The sequence below is a fragment of the Sebastes fasciatus genome, chromosome 2 (genome assembly GCF_043250625.1).
Source record: "Sebastes fasciatus isolate fSebFas1 chromosome 2, fSebFas1.pri, whole genome shotgun sequence".
NCBI lineage: Eukaryota > Metazoa > Chordata > Actinopteri > Perciformes > Sebastidae > Sebastes > Sebastes fasciatus.
In genome coordinates this window covers 16,266,529-16,287,845 of record NC_133796.1, presented here as the reverse complement: position 1 = coordinate 16,287,845, position 21,317 = coordinate 16,266,529, and the positions used below count along the sequence as shown (strand labels likewise).

At 40.7% G+C, this 21,317-nt stretch overlaps 1 long non-coding RNA gene across 4 annotated transcripts in view; it reads right to left on the bottom strand.

Annotated features, from left to right (window-relative positions):
* Positions 1-21,317, bottom strand: part of LOC141761983 (uncharacterized) — a 37,675-nt gene that overhangs the window by 12,203 nt on the left and 4,155 nt on the right. For 2 of the 4 annotated variants that reach the window (XR_012592686.1, XR_012592689.1), the window contains 5 exons: positions 20,950-21,015; positions 20,297-20,368; positions 19,425-19,558; positions 18,532-18,600; positions 17,202-17,407 (listed from right to left, as the gene is read on the bottom strand). This is a non-coding gene — a long non-coding RNA (uncharacterized LOC141761983). The remainder of the gene's footprint in view (positions 1-17,201; positions 17,408-18,531; positions 18,601-19,424; positions 19,559-20,296; positions 20,369-20,949; positions 21,016-21,317) is intronic. The other 2 variants (XR_012592684.1, XR_012592688.1) reach the window with 1 other exon arrangement.

Sequence of the window (21,317 nt, the reverse complement as noted above, 5' to 3'; positions counted from 1 at the left end):
GGTCTAGCTGTCAGAGTCTGCATACTGACAAGAAATCCTTGTTCCCAGATGAAAGCAAGCAAAGCGAGCTGGAAAAATGATGATTTGATTAAACACAATTATCTCTAATAAAGTAATTATGTAATTAACCTCTAATCCCCAGTTCAACCCAATAAATGTTAAAGTTGTTCACAGCAGGTACGCAAACAAACACAAATCTGTCTGATCCCTCAGAGTTCTGCAACTCAAACCCCTTTCAGGATTCATAATGAGTCAGCAAACATTTTCATTACAAATTTGCACCACTTTCCGCCCTAAATGAGAGAGCCGCACTTCCTCCTATAAATACCATGAGCAGGTATCTCTTACTCAGTGGCATGCTTAGCACAGGATGGAGACCTGTATGCCAATACCTCCACAGTGTAAGGGGCTGATTGTGTGTGGGGTTGCCTGGTCGCACTTAATGCTGCACTGAGACACCTGAGCATGGAGGACGGCTATTGTGCATCAGCCAAACGCTGCTCCATGGCTCTCCTGTCCTCTGAAAACCAAGGGAGGAAGGAGGAAGGAAGAAGGAAGGGTCATTTCCATCTCCTTCCTCTAAAATCAATGCATCTCTTGGACACCGGAGGGTCAAGGCTGTCAAATGGCACTAGAGAGACACCATTAGGTCTCCTGGAGGCCATGGGTTACTTCTTGATGTACTCGTCCGAGACAGCACTAAAGACAAGTGTGCCTCTGTGCAAAAGGTAACGTTTTAAGGATAGATACACACCGGGGCAAGAGGACTAAATCTTGAGTAAATGTACAACAAAGTGCAGCCTCGCCTCGCCTCTCCTCTCCTCTCCTCTCCTCTCCTCTCCTCTCCTCTCCTCTCCTCTCCTCTCTTCTCTTCTCCTCTCCTCTCCTCTCCTCTCCTCTTCTAAAGCATTCCCAGGCATTAAACTCTCTCATATTCTCCACGACTATAGGTTACATTTACTGGCTACTGTGCAAACTGCGGTTATGGTGGGACTGTGAAATGAGTGAGGGAACAAACGGCAGGTTTCTCACACATATTCAGTGACAGGCATCAAACAGCTGGCTGTCATTAGAGCACAGCAGCTGGGGTTGACATGGCCACTGGCTGCAGCACACAGTGAGAGCTGACTCGGATACAGACAGGAATCAGTCACTTTCTGTTGCGTTGATTTATCAGTGACACACAGTGTATACATGCTATAGTCCAGACACACTAAGTGATAGACTAAGCAGCAGCTAGTGTCTCAAAATCTATGCTATTATTATTATTTCTGTTTTGTGCAAACCTTCGATAATACTGTCATGTCTTTGCATTGTATTTCTCAGTAACTACTCCTCACTGCCACTTAGGAGAAACGGTTTTCCCTCAATGTTCTGTGTGTAAGTGCCAGGACTACATGTAAGGGTTAATGTACCTGTCATTGGCTTCATGTCGGTGCTGCATCCCCCTGAAGGAGTTTATTTCACAACAATGACCCGCTAGCTGTACATTATCCCGCTTATTACACGGTTACTTAAATCAATAATTTTACACAAAAATGGTCCGCCAGAGTCCGACATCAGAACTGCATCCATAGCAACGGTCTGTTATACATAGCAACGGTCTGTTATAAAGAAATAACTGATCGTAGAACGCTATAATTGACCAATCAGAATCAAGTATTCAACAAAGCCGTGTAATAAGGAAGATTAACTATTAAGGTCCATTGTAATTCAAACAAAATATCATTGCTATTTTATTTAAAATTAGCTCCCTTGCCTTCTTGCCGAGAGTCAGATGAGAAGTTTGATACCACCCTAATGTCTAAGTGAGCGTATTTCCCAAAATATCAAACTATTCCTTTATTTACATTTAGCTGATGTTACTTCTGTACTCTGACCCACAGTGAGTTGTAGTATTTCTGCTCTCCCTTAAGAAAAAGATCTCAGTACTCCGTATGCAGGCACACTCATATCTGCTTCTGAAAGTGAGTTCATGTAGAGCGAATGAGAGGACCGGCTGTCTTCCATGTGTCTGTTTTCCTCCTAGATTACTATCATCACCTCCCCACCGCGGCAGAACAGTCCCATCCTACATAACACTGATAAAAGCTCCCTGACCAACGTCACCGCCTGAGTGAAAAAGCAGCACCTTTCATTAAGCCGATGAAAAGGAATTCACCAAGTGACAGCGAGCGTTTGACTGAAGGTGAGGAGAGTGACAGAGAGAACTTGATAGTAGGAGAGGAAGTGGAGGGAGTTCTGAAGTGATGCCAACGAGCTGTAGTGGAAAGAGACAGGAAAGAAGCAGGAAAAAAACGACTTGTTAAGATCAACTTTCCTATATACTTGTATATATATTAACTGTTTTTCAATGTACTTTAATGGTGCCCTTGCTGAACATAACAGCAAAGAACAGTGGAGAACATAGAGAGTATCAAAACTTGCCTTAAAAAAGAAAATAAAAAATCCACAAAAGCAGAGCTGCAATTCAATCCACTGAGCTTTAAGGGAGAGCCCACCATGACAATGCATTATTGTGATATCACAAATTTGTCTGGCAGTGACAGGTCCAGAGAACATTCCCTCTCCACCCACCACAGTACAAATCACTGGTAATTGGCCTATTACGCTGTCGCCAGGTCTGCTTCTGTAGAGCTTGCTGAGCCCCGAGAGGAGCCGGTGCAGGGATCCGTCTCACCTTGTCTAAATGGCTCAGGTATGTCTACCCCAGAGGGACTGAAGCCTACTTCTCTTAAAGGGATGTCCTGCAGAGAGGGCTGTCCATCAACAGACCTCCCAGTGTGTCAAATTTATGTCAGTCAGCTCTGGAGGCCGAGCAGCATTCAATCGTTGCTGTTAAAAGCATTTAAAACAGCCTTTCTCAAGCTTTCCCCTCCTCCAAGACAAGCCCACTCCTCTTTCACGTCTTTGTTGGAGCTGTCAGTCAGTACAGACTTTACATATACCAGTAATTACTATTTTAAACTGCTCACAACCTCCTTGCTCAGTGTGTCACATGTCACTTGGACTTAAGCTTGTTGTTATGACATTCTTCCCTTAAATGGCTCCACTAAGGCATCCATTGTCAATTTGTCAGTCTTTGACTCTGGGCTCAACAGAACAGGGTGCATTTACCTGCAGTCACACTAGACCTTAAGGACTACAGGGCCAAGAGCACTTTGCTTTACACACATCCAGACATCATTGTGATCTTTGAAGAGCTAACTTCAAAAGCAAATGACGCTTATGGTTTGGATATCATATTTTTTGGATCACATAAGGATGCCCTTGTCTGCCCTATTGCTCATCTGATTAATCTGTCACGTAAGCAAGGCATTTTTCCAAACACCCATTTTAAAGACTGGTGACCAAAAAAACTATAGACTTATCAGTATTTTGCCTGTAGTGTCCATAGACTGTATATAAGAAGTGGACATAGTCACCGTGATGTCACCCATTGGTTTATGGACTGTGGTTTTGAAGCCTCAAGTTGGGCATTTTGGCCATATTGTTTTTTGGCCGTCGCCATCTCGGTTATTTGCAACCACCAGTGACACGAGATGGTGGAGCTAAGTACAACCGAATGCTGAATAAGACATTTTTAGGCGACCAAAATGTTACAATGAACTTTTATGAACTGAAAACACACTGTGAAAGGGTTAAAATTGTAAGACAAAAACACGGACAACTCCCAGACCGGACAACGCCGTGGTAGCGACCTGTCAATCACAAGGTAGCAACGCCCTAAAGAATACCCTGCTTTATGGTCTATTTGACCCTATAATTTACGAAATGAACATCATGCTGTATTGAAGAAGACTTGAAACCAGCCAAAATGAGAACATAAACTCATGTTTACAATTTTTACTGAAGTAATAAATCAAGTGAGAAGTAGGGTCATTTTCTCATAGACTTCTATACAATCAGACTTCTTTTTGCAACCAGAGGAGTCGCCCCCTGCTGGCTGTTAGAAAGAATGCAAGTTTAAGACACTTCCGCATTGGCTTCACTTTTCAAACCTCTGAGTTGCCCACTGGCAGTGTCCAAGGTGGCCGAGAAATGGGTAGCAAAGCAGCTCACCGATATGTCACCAGACATATCCCTCTGAAGCCAATGATATTTGGATTTCGCACCAACCACTCAATAGAAACAGCCAACTGCTACTTTCTTGAAAGTGTAAAATCCAAATTAGATGAAGGTGGTGAAATAGGTGCAGTTTTTCTGGAAGGCATTTGATACTGTGAACCGGTGTTCCTCAAGGATCAATACTGGGCCCTATTTTGTTTAGCTTTTACAATAATGACCTGCCTTTAGTCTGTCCATCTGTCAACATTCAAATGTACGCTGATGACACAGTTCTTTATGTACATGCTTAAAACAAACAACAAGCTACAAACAAACTAACTGCAGCCATGGCCCATGTATCTGATTGGTTAAGCAATTCATGTTAACACCTGAACATAAACATACACTGTAAAACGGTATATTTTTTACACAGAAACCGACAGAGACTCACCAACCGGATGTCTTAGTTAAAGGAGAAAAGCTCAAGGTGGTGTCTGATTTTATATATCTTGGAATCATTCTAGATTTGAGTCAGTCATTTAAAAAACATGTTAAAAAGGTGGCCAGTACTACAGTATATCAAATTCAACCTGGCTATCTTTAGGCATATAAGACCATATCTAACAACAGAGGCGGCCAACCTCTTAATGATCTTCTCCCAGTTAACAAACTGTTTTGCAATCTGGTCACAAGCAAGCATGACAACTCAGAAACCAGTTGAGTCTCTTTACAGACACTTAAAACAAATGACCAAAAGGCTAATAGTGATCACCATTGCCATATAGTGCAGTACAATTTATTTAATTTTGATAGTTTTAAACATTTTGCAGACGCTTACCTTGTCTTTAAGGTTTTACATGGGCTTGCACCTCCCACACTGAGTCAGTTCATAATGCGGGGAGGGGACTGTGTTGTACAATACATACGTGTAGCAAGTTTGGACAAAAAGTCCTATCAGTCAGAGCCACTCACTACTAGAACAGCCTTCCTATTGATGAAAGAGAGAGCACTAATTACCTAACCTTTAACATAAACTTAAGAGATGGCTTAAAGCAAACCAAACCTGCAATCATGAGTAACCATGCTACCTCATCTGGGGCACTGTCGTTACATACTCTCATTGGTTTTACATATCTGCTAGTTTGTATTTTATTGTATTGTTCTGTATTGTATTGCTTTGTGTTGTACTGTATAGTGCTTGTTGAAGCATTGTATTAATAATATTAGGTCACTAATTTGTAATAACCTGCCCAGGGACTACAGGTAAATAAATAAATAGACAAACAAACAACTGCTCACATTTTTAGACAAATTTGCAGGTTTAAGATAATGGTCACGATGTTAAATATCACTCACTTTCTGTGTCGTGTCATTTGTTTTGGTTCTATGTGTCACTTTCCTGGTATTTTTGTATAAAGACACAGAAATGATTTGATTTCATTGTGCAGTGATGTTTATTGTATTTGTGAAATTAAAACTCTTTCACCACCCTACTGCCATTGCACAGAGAACGATGGTCTACTGCAATTTTTCAGGCCATTTTCCATTTATTAAAACAACATGTTTGTTTTGTCCTGAGGATTACTTGATTCGTTTCCAAGGATTTTTAGTTTTATAAATGAATGTGTGGTTTATCCTTGTAGAACATGGAGCAGTGGAGCTTTGCTTCCTGCAATTTACTTGTCGAACATAAATGAAAAAAAATGCACAAATAAATTTGAATACGGCATAGTCTTTTTCATAAAAGATGAGTAAATAAATCTAAAACTGTCAGTCAGTGACACTATTTGAATGAAAACAAGCTGAAATGTTGCATAAAATTGAGAAGAAAACAGTGTTCAACACTCTCTCTCTCTCTCTCTCTCTCATGACTTCACTGACTGAGCGATGACTCACATCTGCTCTGAATGCGGCCTCATAGAGCTGCTGCATTTTGTTTATTGTGCATTAGCGCACAACTGAAAAATCCCTTTTTGTAGCCGCTCAAATAATGGATGCCTGACCTTTGCTCAGTCCATTACGTCGAGAATAATTTGATCTTTGAATAAATTTTAATGAACAAAGAGCAGACAATTAGTTAATTGTAGCGTTTTAAGAGGGACAATAGCTGTATCTTTGCGTTACCTAATAGCTTCTTAGTGGCTGGCCAGGATCATTTCCACCATAGGGCACCACCAGAAGTCTCTGCCCCTGCCAGCACCCAGTGAAAAGTGGGCTCAATTAAAAGCTTTATAAATATTAAACACTATCTATCAGCAAGTTATTCATATAAATGATGTATCTGCTTGTAAGCATAGACTATCAACATCTAAATGTCCTCTGTAAATACAGCTCAGTCACAGAATCCGTGCGCTGCTGTAATTCCAGAGCCGTCCAGTTTTAAATGGGCATGGGGCCAGCTCAGCACTTCACCATGCTAGCTAACAGAGAGGCGGTAGTACTAATGTTTGGCTCTTGCTTGTATGGTAAGTGATCAGTTTCGTCAGAGCAGGGAGAACCCCGCACAGGGCCGAATCATCTGTCACCAGAGTGAAGGAGGCCTGTTGAAAGACACAGAACGCTTGGAAGGAAAAATAAGACGCCGAGGTGTTTGATATTTCACAACTGAATTTGGTAATGTTCCATATCCTAATTCTGTAAATGATTAAGTATATCTAATTACTCTGTAAATACATTAGCAACCATTTAGTAATAGGCCTAATAACATAACCGACAATATTTATGTGTAAATGTCAACATACAACACATCATAATGCACTATTTAACAGTGTCAAAAGTGCACATTTCAATGTTTAATTATAGAATTCAAGAAAAGCAATCTACTTTTGAAACTTCAAGTTGTCTAAATTCGAATGAAATAAAATTTCGAAAGCGTTTTGTACCTTCTCAGAGATGATTAGTCTCAGAGAGAATCCCTCAGCATTGTACCATGAATAATAGCACATGTCTCTATATTATTCATCAGCTCTGGGCTAAAGTTGGTCACTAGAAGTCACGGTGACAGATGCTTTCTGGTCGGGTGCCAAAGGCAGGCAAGTGAGAAGTCTCGGAAGTGTTTGCAGCGGGGTGTAAAGGAGCCCTGCAGGTCATGTTAGCCCTGTTCAGATAACCACGGCTAAACACCGGGGCTAACTAGGAAAGACTTACAATGGGAAACCACCCGGTCCCAGAATTAACCCTTGAGTGTCTCAGCAGGACAACCCTGTAGTGTGTGGTCGAAGCACGTCTGTTACATAGAAAGAGTGTGAAGGAAGGACGGACACATAGAGGGTTAAACAGAAAAAGAATGAAGCGAGATTGGGGAAGAGGAAATTGGAGAATATAGAGCAAAAGTAGATGGACTAAAGTTTATTTTGCCAAATAATTGTGAAGGACTCAAAGTTGTTTAGTTAGCTGGGTGAGCTGTCTCAGTTTCAGTTTTAGGAATGTTGTGCATTTACTCCAAAAATGCCAATAACACTAAAATCGCTTGATTTTTGAGTGTGGTTTTGTCTCAAAAGACAATTAAGGTGTGGAAGAGCTCGAGGGGAACATAAAATAAAAAATTATTGCAAAATGTGCAACAGCTTTGGTGAAACTTGGAAAAAAAAAGACTGGAAATACGTTATATACATTATACATATTTAAAGACCAACTGTGTGAATCTGGCGGTATCTAGCGGTGAGGTGAGGAGAGGAGAAAACGCCAATTGCCCTCTCTAGAGCCATTTAAAGCAAAGTCAGTGCGTAGAGTGTGTGCGTGTACATGGGAAGTGAGTGGTGAAGCAAGAGAGAGAGCGGCGGCAACAGGAGTGAGTAACGTTATCGACTCTGGCACAAGCAGGAAAAGTTAACAGAGTTTAGTTTTTCCGTTCTGGGCTACTGTAGAAACATGGCGATGCAACATGGCGGACTCGGTGAAGAGGACCCGTTCCCTATGTAGATATAAACGGCTCATTTTCAAATAACGGAAACACAACAATTCATATTTTCAGGTGATTATACACTAAATAAAACATACTTATTAATATTATATTCCATTTCTGCCAATAGATCCTCCTAAATGTTACACACTGGTCCTTTAAATGTTTAAACTTGAAATATAGTTTGAAGCTGTAGGTTGATTGACACCTGTCAGATCATCATCAGCACAAGATGATACACTACAATGGTTTTATTTAATAGTTTGGATACACTTGTTACATTCGACTTTACTGTGAGGTTTCTATAGTCAGTTGCCGCACAGACTAGAAGTGAAACGGTCAAAGCCGTCTGATTCAGGTTTTCCTAATTCGAACCATATGTGTCGTATGCTTGTGAATGATTCTGACAAGTCTACATTGTTTAGTCTGCACGGTTCCGTTTACATGAAAATGTGACAAATTCAACATCACTGCTGTCTTTCGATCAAGAGATAGGCTTTAAGAATAACACATTATTGCAATGTGTAACAAATTAAGTTATCATAGAAAACAGAGGGTTTCTGCAGCCGTCATTAACATCTGTAAAGAGGTGAAAGCTCGATGCTCGTTTCAGGTGCGAATGTGTGCCATTTAAAAAGGTCCAGAAAAACTCTTCATAATATTATTCTTGCAACTTTTATCAATTAACATTTGAGTAAAAGTAGATCTTTTTCTGGAATTCATGAAATTATCTGGAAAACGTGTCTTTAGCTGAACATCAGTGCCTCTATCTTCTACTCATACTGCTGTGGAGGATTCATTTGTGCCTCTGAACGCTGTGCTAATTCCAGAGACTCTGTTTTCAATTATTCATGCCAAGTACATAACTTTTCAATTAACTAATTGCCAGGCTCTGGAGATTCCCGCGAACACTGTGCCCCCGGCAGGTCACCAGCAGCCATGGAGGGGATTTCTTCACCTGTACTCTTAATACACAGTGACTTAAAGGGAAAATAATTTAGTAAATATTTAACAGAACAAAATGAGCTTTTATAATAATACATCTACAGACTGAAGGACCACAGCGCTTTTATCATTCATAGACTTTCAGCTATTGAGAGACTTTATGCTCACATGCGTAGAGTGTAATTATTCCTCCTGTCCATACTGGTGGGAAAGAAAACCCTTCTTAAAGCAGTTTCAGTGTAATAGATAGGAGACAACATCCACCATCTTCATTTTTTACGACCAGTACGGAATAGAGGAACAATTACTAGACGACCAGTGACCTTTTCATTGTACATGTGAGCTACTGTCTTTAGAAAGACTTGAAAGAATGTTAACCTATCCTCTAATGTTGTTGTGTTAAAGAAGAATCAGTCATCTTAATTTGTGTTTTATTCTGTTAGTGTGTGTAAACGTATCATTCTGAAATACACAAGACACACAGATGTCTTTTAAAGTTCAAAGAAGGAATCAAAATTACCTCACAGATAGAACCATATAACACAACGGGATATAAAATCCCACACTCCTTTAGACTGATTGCTCATAACAGGACAATCTTCAAATCTTTTTCTTTTAGGTTTACAAGGCTGTCTACATGCACCTGATCGTGCTCTTCTTAAAAATTAAAATGTAAAACTTCTCAATTACAAATAAAAATATTCCAGGAATATTTGAAAATGTGCTACCTCTGTTGTTTGGATGCTCATAATGCTAATAATATAAGCGTGAGAATTCTTGTAATAAAATCCTGTGGTGATCAGCAGCAGTTAAAGGTCTAAAACGTAAACTTGCGGGGCGAGAAGGGACTGGGTGAGGAAGTGTCCGGCAGACAGCTGTAAGAAACTTGTTTCACTCACTTGCCAGATTCTGCCACGTTTCTGACAATCTAATCTCTCTGACCTGATGACCTGTCCACAGAGATAAGCAGCAGGGACAATAGGGAGTTCCCATGAGCAGCGAGACAGCGGTGCTACACTGAGAGATGATGCATATTCGGTGGTAGACTTCTGCTGAATTTACAACAATGCAGAGATTGACTTATCTGCAACGATAGGGCTGCACAATTAATCGAATATCAATCGCAAAAAAAAAGAACATGATCGCCTGAGATATTGACGTTTAAAATGTGCATTCTGCTCAGAGTAAATGCTGCAGCATATCAAATCAAGCGCTTCCTAAACTAACAGCCAGCCAGCGATCAAGATGTTTTGGCTTCATTTTTGGGGATAGATATTATCTGTACAACCAATGTGTTTATGATTAAATTGAGGGCATTAAATTGTTTATCTAGCTCTTAATGTTGCCAATTTTGCTCTATAAAGTGCACCGGATTGATGCATTTAACTTTAATATATGAATATTCCTGTACTTTTTCATATTGCAGAAAAAAGATATTGTAATGTCAGTTTTTTCCAACATCGTGCAGCCCTAATTTGTACATTAGCAGGAATGTAACACAGCATGGAAGTGGGAGCAGTGCTCTGTTTATTTTGATGTTAAAGTGCAATAATAAAAATATGTTGTCGCTAAAATCAATGAATAATCATAATAAATAACCGGGATCTCAATATTGATCACAATTATCGTGATTATCATTTTGGCCATAATCGTGCAGCCCTAGCAAATTACCTCCAGTATTTTATATAATCTTTCTCTTTATGAAACATTACAAATGCAAAAGTTTGCCACATGTATAGTACAAAACCAAATTTCAAGCTGCTATAAAATGCCTAAAAACTTGAGTCAGGATGGGTTTTCAGATATGAATAATGTGTTTTCCTGGGCAACATCTCTCGAAAGCATTCATCCTGACACGCACAAGGCTGCTGGCTTTGAAAACTATCAGATGAACTGAAGAAACAGGTTGTTTTGTCAGAATGCCTACTTTCCTCATCTATTCATGGCTCCAGCCTCACTCAAAACAAAACGTGTGCAACACACAAAAAAAAAAGAACGTAATTTCAACCAGAGACGAGAGCAACTCAGATTTGTGATATTTTAAAGCTTGCCTCTGTTTATTCCTTGTCATAAACATCTCAACATCCATGATAACTGTCTGCATCTGGTCCTCATTCTCAAACCAATCCTCACTGGAATAACAGTAGACATTAGAAACCGCATAACGTATCCGCCTGAAGAAGCCGTGCACGGACTTGTGGTCGCTCCAGATCGAGCAGATTTGAATATAGTTAAAGTACGGCTGCCTCCGCCTTCAGGCAGGTAAACAATGTAATAGGAAACTGTCACAAGTGATTTGAGGGGCGCACAGCCAATAGTAGGAGACGATATGACATTTCTCCTCAGATCACAGCCTCCTGATGGCAATCTGATAAGTTGGAGAGTGTGTAAGGAGTAGCAGAGCATGAGAGGAGGAGGAATGGAGAAGAATATAGCCAGGAGGAGAAAAGAGGAAGGTAGAAGTGGAGAACAGGCCAGAGATGACAGGAGGAGAAAGAGCAGCGGGAGGAGGCCGAGGAGAAGAAAGCGGAGGTGACAGGGTGAGTGCTGTACAGTGATAATACTGGCTCCTTTCAGCCAGAGCACATGGGTAAGGTGAGACTCCCTCCAAACTGTGCTTTCTGGGCAGCGGCCCAAGCCCGGGGCTGCCTGATTGATTCGCCCAGTAAAAGGCCCGTTTGTGCAGCTGTGCCAAGGCTGATTTCTCCCAACCAGCCCACTACAGCTCCCACTGCGGAGAAACCACATTAACCAACACGTAGGTACCCCTTCTGAGAGCAAATGAGGGTGACAGCACTTTCATACACTGGCAATGTATGCATTCATGTTTAAGAACAGTTGTAACTGTATAAAATATAGTGTACAGCTATGACAGATACTAATGTTTGACCTTTGAATATATTTAATCTCTTTTATCATTGTAATATTACCAGACCAGGCAGCAAGATCCAGTTACTGGCTATATTTACATGCAGGGTGTGACTGCCATGAATAAAACAGAATATCTATGTGAGCCAATATATGACAGATGTTGCTAGAGCTGACTAATCAATTAATCAATTAGTTGTCAACTATTAAATTAATCGCCAACTATTTTGATAATCGATTAATTGTTTTGAGTTATTTTTTTCAAGAAAAAAAAGTCCAAATTTTCTGATTCCAGCTTCTTAAATGTGAATATTTTCTGGTTTCTTCACTCCTCTATGACAGTAAACTGAATATCTTTGAGTTGATGACAAAGCAAGACATTTAAGGACGTCATCTTGGGCTTTGGGAAACACTGATCAACATTTTTTTTTACCATTTTCTGACATTTTATAGACCAAACAACTAATCGATTAATCGAGAAAATAATAGACAGATTAATCGAAAATGAAAATAATCGTTAGCCCCAGATGTTTCCAATAGCTGATTTAATAATTATTTGACTAATAACAGGTTGCCTTTATCATGGGAACAATTATTCTCAAAATCATTTCTGCAATAGTTCTCAAAATGTTTTGTTAACTTTGTGCAAATCTGAGTTTGTGCATCTAGTGAAAATCAGAATTGAAAGCAGAACTTGGCCCAGGGTTTTCTCACCAAGATTTATTGCCACGTGTGTTGAACATTGATACTTTCTGTCTATGCCCTGCTTTAATAAAACCACTGTGAGTATGAAGTACCATACTGAATGTGTGTGGTTACAGGGAATTTAGGAGCATCTATGTGCGGAGAGGCGGGATGTGAAGCCTACAGGAAGTGTCTGGGATGGATGACACGTTGGCAGGCTTTTCGGGGATGCCCTGTATTGCCAAAGCCAAACACTACAGCTGTGCTGCTGATGTAATAAATGTAACCAAAAACAAAGTGATCAAACATTTTAAAGCCAACATTATCTGGAAAAATTCTGCATCATGGACAAATACTTACATATTTCATTGTGGTTATTTGAGGACATTGTTGGAGTTACACTTGTGAGTGCAGAAGGGGCAATGATGTAAGACTTGCTCACTTAATGGTGGACTAATTCTTTCTGCTTAATTACCACTAAAATAAAAGATGACACTGTGGCTAACTGAAAATGACCACTGAGGCTCTTATACAAGAAACTAAGCATGCTTTCTTTTGACTGGGGAATCATCCATTTATTGGCTTGCAGAGATGCAGGTTGTGAGTGCAGAGAAGTGCTGCGCTCATCCCTGTGTGAATCAAACCCGCTCTGATTAGCCATCCAGAGTGGACGGGATAAGGCAGAGCCCCAGGTGGCCCCCTCCGTTAAATGGCAGATTAAAGAGTGCACGACTAATTTCTTTAGCCTAATCTTATTAAAGGAAAAAACAGCTGTCAACTGTCACCATATGAATACAAACGGTCTGCGACTGCCATGTCGGTGGGATGGACGGTGACATGACACACAGACACTATACTTCATGCCTATTCATCACCTGAAAATTTGAATTTGACATAACACAAATTTGTTTTAACGCCACTCATTTCTTTAACGCATTAACGCAAATTGCGATTTTTAGGTTGTAGCGGGCTCTGTTTTAAAGCTAGGTGGCTAATTAACGCTTCAAACTGGTATGGCCATTTTCAAAGGGGTCCATTGACCTCTGACCTCAAGATATGTGAATGAAAATGGGTTCTATGGGTACCCACGAGTCTCCCCTTTACAGACATGCCCACTTATCACTAATCACATGCAGTTTGGGGCAAGTCATAGTCAAGTCAGCACACTGACACACTGACAGCTGTTGTCGCCTGTTGGGCTTGAGTTTGCCATGTTGTGATTTGAGTTTCTGGACAATATTTGTCATTGTTTTGTGTTGTTAATTGATTTCCAATAATAAATATATACATATATTTTTATAAAACCAGCATATTTGCCCACTCCCATATTGATAAGTGTATTAAATACTTAACAAATCTCCTTTTGAGGTACATTTTGAACAGATAAAAAAGTAGAAAAACATGTATTTCCACTAGCTTTTGGTTAACTGTCTAATTTATGATCTTATTGATCACAGTTCTGCAATCCTAATCATATAAAAAGGCTTGTAATTTCACTGCATCAACCACACACTAATATTATTCTCATTGAGGAAAAAAAAGTTTCTTACAGGATCCATCTGTACCTTTTCACCATCATCACTCGCTCACATTCACAGCTCAAACTTGGAATTTTGTTGGCCCCCTGCCCTCTGACATGATCTGACACCAGGTGCTCAGGACCCTGGGGTCTGCTGGGGACCCCTCCAGTTTAAAACCTCATCACCTCTGAATCCCCACCCACGTAATCCCACCACCCCCAGACGCCCCCCCACACACACATACACACACTGATGGAACCGCAGCACTCCTTCAATTCAACTTTCAAGCAGATGCACAAAGAACCGCTCCTCCAGGATTAAAACGTACACTTTTTCAGCATTTGAGAAATGGCTGGTTTGAGTCGCAGTGGCTTATGACACCCGAGCACCGCAGCCCACAACACTCCAGCGCCGCGCCATCACGGCCTTTTGATTGCTCCTCCTCTCTGTAATTGCCAGTGATTAACCCTGGCATGAGAGCGGGCCAGAAAGAGTCTCTCTCCCCTCTCTGCTGACAGTCCTTGTCAGTGGGTTTGAGGGGCAATTTGGCTGCTGACATGCCTTCCCCAGTCTCTTGTTACTGGGGAAGTATGCTGCGCTTGACCCAGTAGTGCCAGACTATCTGAGGTGGCTGAATTCCTTTCTCTCCTTCTTTCTCTTCTCCTCTCCTTCTTCCCCCCCTTTATTTCCTCACTGTTTGTCCGTCTCTCCTCTCTCATTCACTCTCTTCCCCTTTCCCCAAACCTTTTTGCTTCTGCACCTCCACCATCCATCTCTTTTTCAACATTTCTTTCTCTTTCTGCTAGAGTTCACATCGGACAACCAGACTCCCTGGCTTTAATGCCTGGGCTGCCTGTGTCTGCCTGCACGGGGGCAACAAACAATGGGCATATTGTTAATCTGTCCATAAGAAAGCCTTATCTTGTTGTAGACATGGTATTAAATTTCGGAGCGGCCCCATGCGGCCAGCCTGGGGGAGGGAGTGTATGGGGGGGGACGGAGGGAGAGAGAGAGAGAGAGAGAGAGAGAGAGAGAGAGAGAGAGAGAGAGAGAGAGAGAGAGAGAGATGTGGATAATAAACTGTGTAATCTCCTCACCTACTCTAAACAGCTTAACCTTGTCAGTGGCTGCTGGCCCAGTGGCACCCTGGCAAGGGATAACATAGGGTTAATATCTACTGTATAAAACCCATGCTCATGGTATGAGTCGTACTGTAGTAGCAGGTTCTTGTGCATACTTGCCAACCCTCCCAATTTTGCCAGGAGACTTCCTTTTTTCATTACCCTCTCCCAGTTTCCCCCCGGGGCCACAATTTTCCCTCATTTCTCCCGATGTATGACAAATTTTCACACCTTTATCTACTTTTCGTTATCTCAACCTGTTTGTGGCGCCGTACAGCGTGTATAAACCCTACTGTTTCCACCCGGACGGCAATAGAGCTACACCAAATGTCGTTTCCTGGCGGTGGAAAGCTACTCAAGGCACCGTGGCGCGGTCTGAGCTGCGATTGCCACACATCACAGCATTAAAGCAAGGCCGTTGTGGTGTGGTGCAAGCCATTGGAAATAACAGGTTTCAGAGCCGTTGTAGCATTGTGTCTGAAAGGGCCTTCAGTGAGTGAGAGAAGGAGAGGGAAATAGAGAGAATTAAGAGAAAGAAATACTCAAACAGGGGCAAAAATGAATGAATGAATGAAAACTGATGAATATTAGCCTCGTTTATACAAGAGATTCACACAAATTCACGCCAGAGGGGCAAATTATTCAGTTTTCTTTCCTGAGTAGGCCTATTTATCATAAAAATGCTGTGGCGGTGTACTTATTATTTTGTTATTTCATTCTTTTAAAGTCACCAGAATGAAACAAAGTCTCTGAAACTAAATTTTTTCAGGGGGAGAACCTCCAGACCCCCCACTTTGGTTTTGAAATCCTCCTTATTTTTAAGGTCAAAAGGCTGGCAAGAACAGTATGTTCTTATAGTAATTATCATAATTCAATATGTAAAAATAATAATTTGATTTTAATTCCACACACTAAATTTCAGCCTATAGGATCTAAAGCAGGCTAATATAAGAGCAAACATGCCAGCAGATATTTACTTTTTGTACGTCGTACTGTAAAGGTATTAAGGGTAAGATGCTGGGAATTTATCTACTTAGTTGAGCTTTCTTAACTCTGTATAAAGTCCGATCTGAATTCCAGAACAGATGGTTTATCTGGGTGAAAGAAAAGAGGATTAGGGGGGCTACAAATTACAATTTCTACTTTAGACAATGCCCCTCACTTCCTTACAGATGCTCATTTGGCATTTGTTCAGTCGCAGGATGTCTTAAAGCATCCTCGGACATTTCAAATGGCTCCAGTGAAAACTGATATCAAACTAGAAATGGTTGCAGTCGAGCAGTAAAGTTTGAGTTAAAGTAAAAAGATTTTAAAAAATGCCTCATGTGGCGAGGGATCATTAGGGATTAGCTAACTCTAAGGAGTTCAACCTGGACCCCCCTGTGATAACAGGAAATAAAAAGGTGGATCAGTAGATCAGAAGAGTGCTCTGAGGACACACCATGTCATCCTTTTTTTAAAACCGAGGCGCCACAATGCCTCAAACAGATGTTTTACTGTAAAAATATTCCAAGTGGAGAAGAACGGGTGACAGAAACACAGTGTGACAGAATGACTTAGGTCATAGGAGATGCTATCTCAGACTTTCATACTGCAGATGTAAAGTCAAATGAAATTTAAATACAGTGCATAAATGACACTCAAGTTAATTGGAAAAGGACAAGTCGGTCACATGTCATACCTACTTCTTGAAAACCAATCTTGCAACCATTTCTGACTTTATTTAATTTGTTTTTTATTTTCTCTGAGTTGAGGCAGACTTACTCTAAAGTCCTTTAGCAGAATGAGCAGCACTACTGTGGCTGTTTGCAGTTACACAGCAAATCGTGGAAAGTAATCTGCATTGCTATCTCAACCTAATAAACCAGTCTAACCAGTTAGTTGGACTGGTTATGTAGTGTCATGTCCTTCTTCACTATATATTATAAACTGTATTATTGGACCATTTAGAACAAATGTATTGCAATATACTGGCTGCACATCATAGACAGTGGTTGATGCAGTGATCAATAAGAAACACACACAGGAGTAATTATGTTCTCTGTAATTCTCGACTGTCCTGATGCAGCAAAAAAAACAAACCCACATGTATCAAGTAATAAAAGCACGCTTAACTGTATTTTGCAAATACTGTACCGTCTCAGGTGTGAATCGCCACTTAGTGTTGCTGTGGCTTTTTCTATCAGCATCTCCCTGGAGATGTGGTGAGTCGTGGTCGTGTATGCTGACAGGAGGTTGGTGGCCAGCCCAGATTGTGGGGACACACAAACCAACGTCAACTCTGCTGCTCTCCAGCAGCACCTACTGGAGTCTGCATGAACCTTCAGACAACACACACAGAGAGTATGTAGAGTCAGAGTCAGAAAATCTGAATACACATATTGTATTGTAAAGATATGTTTACTCACTTATGCTAATCCAAATATAAGAAAGTCTAAAAGTTGATTTACTGATATGTGCATAACATACACCACTGAATATTGACATACTGTACATGTGTGCACCTACAGTATAAATCCTCCTTTCTCATTTATTATTTGATTAGGTATGTAAACATCATTGAAAGGAAAGAGCAGGCGTTCTAGAGATGTTCTGATACCATTTTTTCCTTCCCGATACCGATTCCGATACCTGAATTTGTGGTATTGTCATGCTAGTACCGATCCAATACCAGCATGACAAAAAAAATACATAGCTATTATTATTATCATTATTTAACAGCTGTTTACTACTGACCACGTATGGATGTGATTACTATCTTTGCTTTATGGCCTGGCTCAGGTTAAACCTTTTGTAAAACATGAAAAAATGCATACAGAGAATGAATGCAATAGAACTCTCTTTTACTATTCAGTTTGCCAGTTACGAAGAACATAAATTACTGATATGTAACATTATAAAATATTAATTAATCTGGTTGAAAAAGTTGATGTTTTTCTGGGTTAACATATTATGGTATGGGATCGGTGCATAGACTGGCGTACTCGCCGATACCCGATCCCGAATATTGGGCAGTATCGGATGCCTTTCTGATACTGGTATCGGAACAACTCTAAAGCGTACTCCATGTGTGTGTGAGAGAGAGAGGGGGATAGAGAGGCTGTTGTTGTAGGTTGGAAGGATGAGGATTACTGTAAAGAGTAGATACTTGAGCTGTATAAACTGAGCTTCAGCATATGTTTTAACATCCACATGAATGATCACCACTGAACACACAATAAGGTCTTGAAACACAACAGAACGTAGAAGAGAATTAACCCAGATTATATGCGAAAAACATTCTTCAAAACTATAAAACATATATTTATATCCTTAATATACTGAGTTTTATGGTAATGATACAACAGCTATAATAGCAGTTTAAGGGTCGATCCATCGTTTGGCATCGTTTCATACTTTCCTCAAGTCAAATACATGTACATACAGTGTATAAATAGGTATGTACCTCTTTCCCTCACTACATGAATTACGGCAACACTTAGAGGTCCAATCTGCTGGGTCAGCTCAAGGAAACCTGCGGGGGATCAACATTACCAAAACAAAAATCAATCATTATCCATTTGAGGGTTCAGGACAGTGAGGAAGAGACAATATTATGCGTGTGTGTGTGAGTATGAACGGGTGGCATCCAGATAAATGGTGAACACCGCTAATGTGTTGTGTGTAGGCTTGTCTTTATTTATTAGGGACGTTTAGGGTCAATGTCTTGGAGACTGTCCATGCACATTACATGCATATTCCTGCTGCATGCTCAGGAGACGGTTATTTATGTGGACGAAAGCAGCTCCTTCTCCCTCTGAGGACCACAGTCATCATCACTCTCTTAGTGCAGAGAGAAAGAGGTGCGTTCAGTTTAAAACTGTTTTTGTATCACCACTACTGCAGGAAACTGCAGAAAGGTAACATGTTATATCGTCTTTTTGTTGCAATAATCTTGAATTTTTAAAGATAAGGCTCAAACACCATGAACAAAAAGAAATAAGGGGGGTGTGGAGCTTAGTGAATGCTCTTTATGTATGTCATCCCACCAAACATCAATCTTTCATTAATGAAAAAAACTTCAGGTTGCATCTTTCCAGAGAATAACCGGATTAACAAACCCCAGAGATCTCTTGGAAGGCAGTTGTTTTTCCTCCAGGTATCTCTTTTTGCCACCGTAGTCCTTTCGGTTAATGACTTGACTTACTTAAGGGGTGCTGATCAATATGCTCCGGAGGTAAACTTGCTGAAGTTACCGTCTGCCCCCGGTATCAGCACACCTCACACAAGCATGAAGTAAAGACACGAGACTGACAGGACAGAATGGTTTGATCCATATGTATCATACATGAGTCTGACCTTGGTGATGATGGAGAACAAGTAATCCAGACATCAGTCTTGAGCGGTGCATTTTGTAGAGAAGGGAGGCTCGATGGAAGAGGGGAGGGGGTTGAAATATAGAGAGTGCCGGGTGAGAAAGACGAGGACAGAGACTGAAACAGACAGACACATAAAGAAAATGTGAAAAAAAATTGGTAGGTAAAAAACAAACTATGCAAAAAGGTACAGAGAAGGTAACTCAAATAAAACAGTGTAGTGAGGATACATGTAACGTGCATGCAAAGAAGAAGAAAGATTAAAATTTTTAATAAATGATTTGTGTGAGACGAGTTGTGAGACAAGTTGTGAGACAAGTTGTGAGAACGACGTGGCTTTTGTGTCCTTCCTGTGGTCCATTACTGTAAAGCCAGGCTCTGGAGGAGACAGATCCCAGTGGACCACCATGGCGGTTGTGGGTTTTTACAGCTTCCTGGTGTTTCTGAGTATGTGTGTGTGTGTGATTCCTTACACTTGTTGTTCCGCATTTAAATTTAACTGGGGAAAATACTCATGTAAACTCATGTAAACTGTTGCGTCCGAAATTCCATACTAACAAGCTATTTAGTACGGCAAAACAGTATGTGAGATTTTTTTTAGTCTGTCCGAAACCTTAGTATGAAACCAATAGTATGTGAACTGCATATTTCCGCTGAAATTATACAGTATGCAACGCTGAACACAACGGCTGCATAAATATCCCACAATGCAATGCAGTGGTGACGACAACGTTTATAACGGACGTCGACAGACAGCTCTGTAACATCAATAACTCTTCAATTTAATTGTAAGTATAGGATTTCCTTTTGCTCGACGTAATAATATTTTTAATTATTTCAGACTTTGATACTTACAAACCGGCGTTTTGGTCACATGAGGTTGTCACGGGTTACCATGGTTACGCATGTCAAAACAGCAAGGAGGCTCTGAGGAAGCGACAACGTAAATTACTGCTCAGTGCGTCCGAAAAGATACCTACTACTGTTTATTCACACGAAAGTACGTTAAATGATAGTACACCTATTGGGTATGTAGGGCAGAGTATGCAATTTGGACGAAGCCACGACCTGTATTTAATGACAAATAGCACTGACTTTATACGTGTGTGTGTGTGTGTGTGTGTGTGTCCTGGTTGGGATATCACAGCTTCAGCTCTAAGTCTATATGAGCTGTAGAGGCACTAGTGACGGGATACCTCACCGGTGTCACAATGCTCCCTGGCTCACACTTCTCAACACCAGCGATAACACAAGAGGAGAAACATCTCTCACACTCACACACATCGCACTAACACACAAAACACACACACACAGGAAGCAGAGGTGCTGGGGAAACCCCCTTCAGACCTAGAACAGGGCCCACTTGCTTATCTTACACACACACACTCAGTCTTCACATTGCTCATAGAAATGTGAAGAGGAGGTTGTTCTCCAGAGCCAAAACTAAAAACCCCAATAAACATGATGGAACAGAGTATTTTGGGCATGTGCATTGTGTGTCAACCTACCTGCATTTATTTGTTTGATCTTGATTTAAGTGGTTTGCAGTAGTTTTGGGTGGTCTGCAGTTTCTGCTCTAGAAAACAAAATAATTAGGAAAAGTGAGGAGGGCTCCAAAGTTTGGAGGTTCAACAGAGCAAACTTTCTTTTTCAGTTACATAAACATTTACTGCTCTACCTATTGCGCCAGGATTAATATATCCGCTCTGGACAGCAACCACACCCTTATCAAAGTGTTTTCTTGTTTTGCAACTCAAACCAATACTTTCTCCCTAATGCGCACAGAAAAAAACCTTACTTCATATTCCACAATCATGTAGATTATGATATTGATCGTCCCGCTCTGTAAAAGCATTATAAATATAAAGAGCATTTC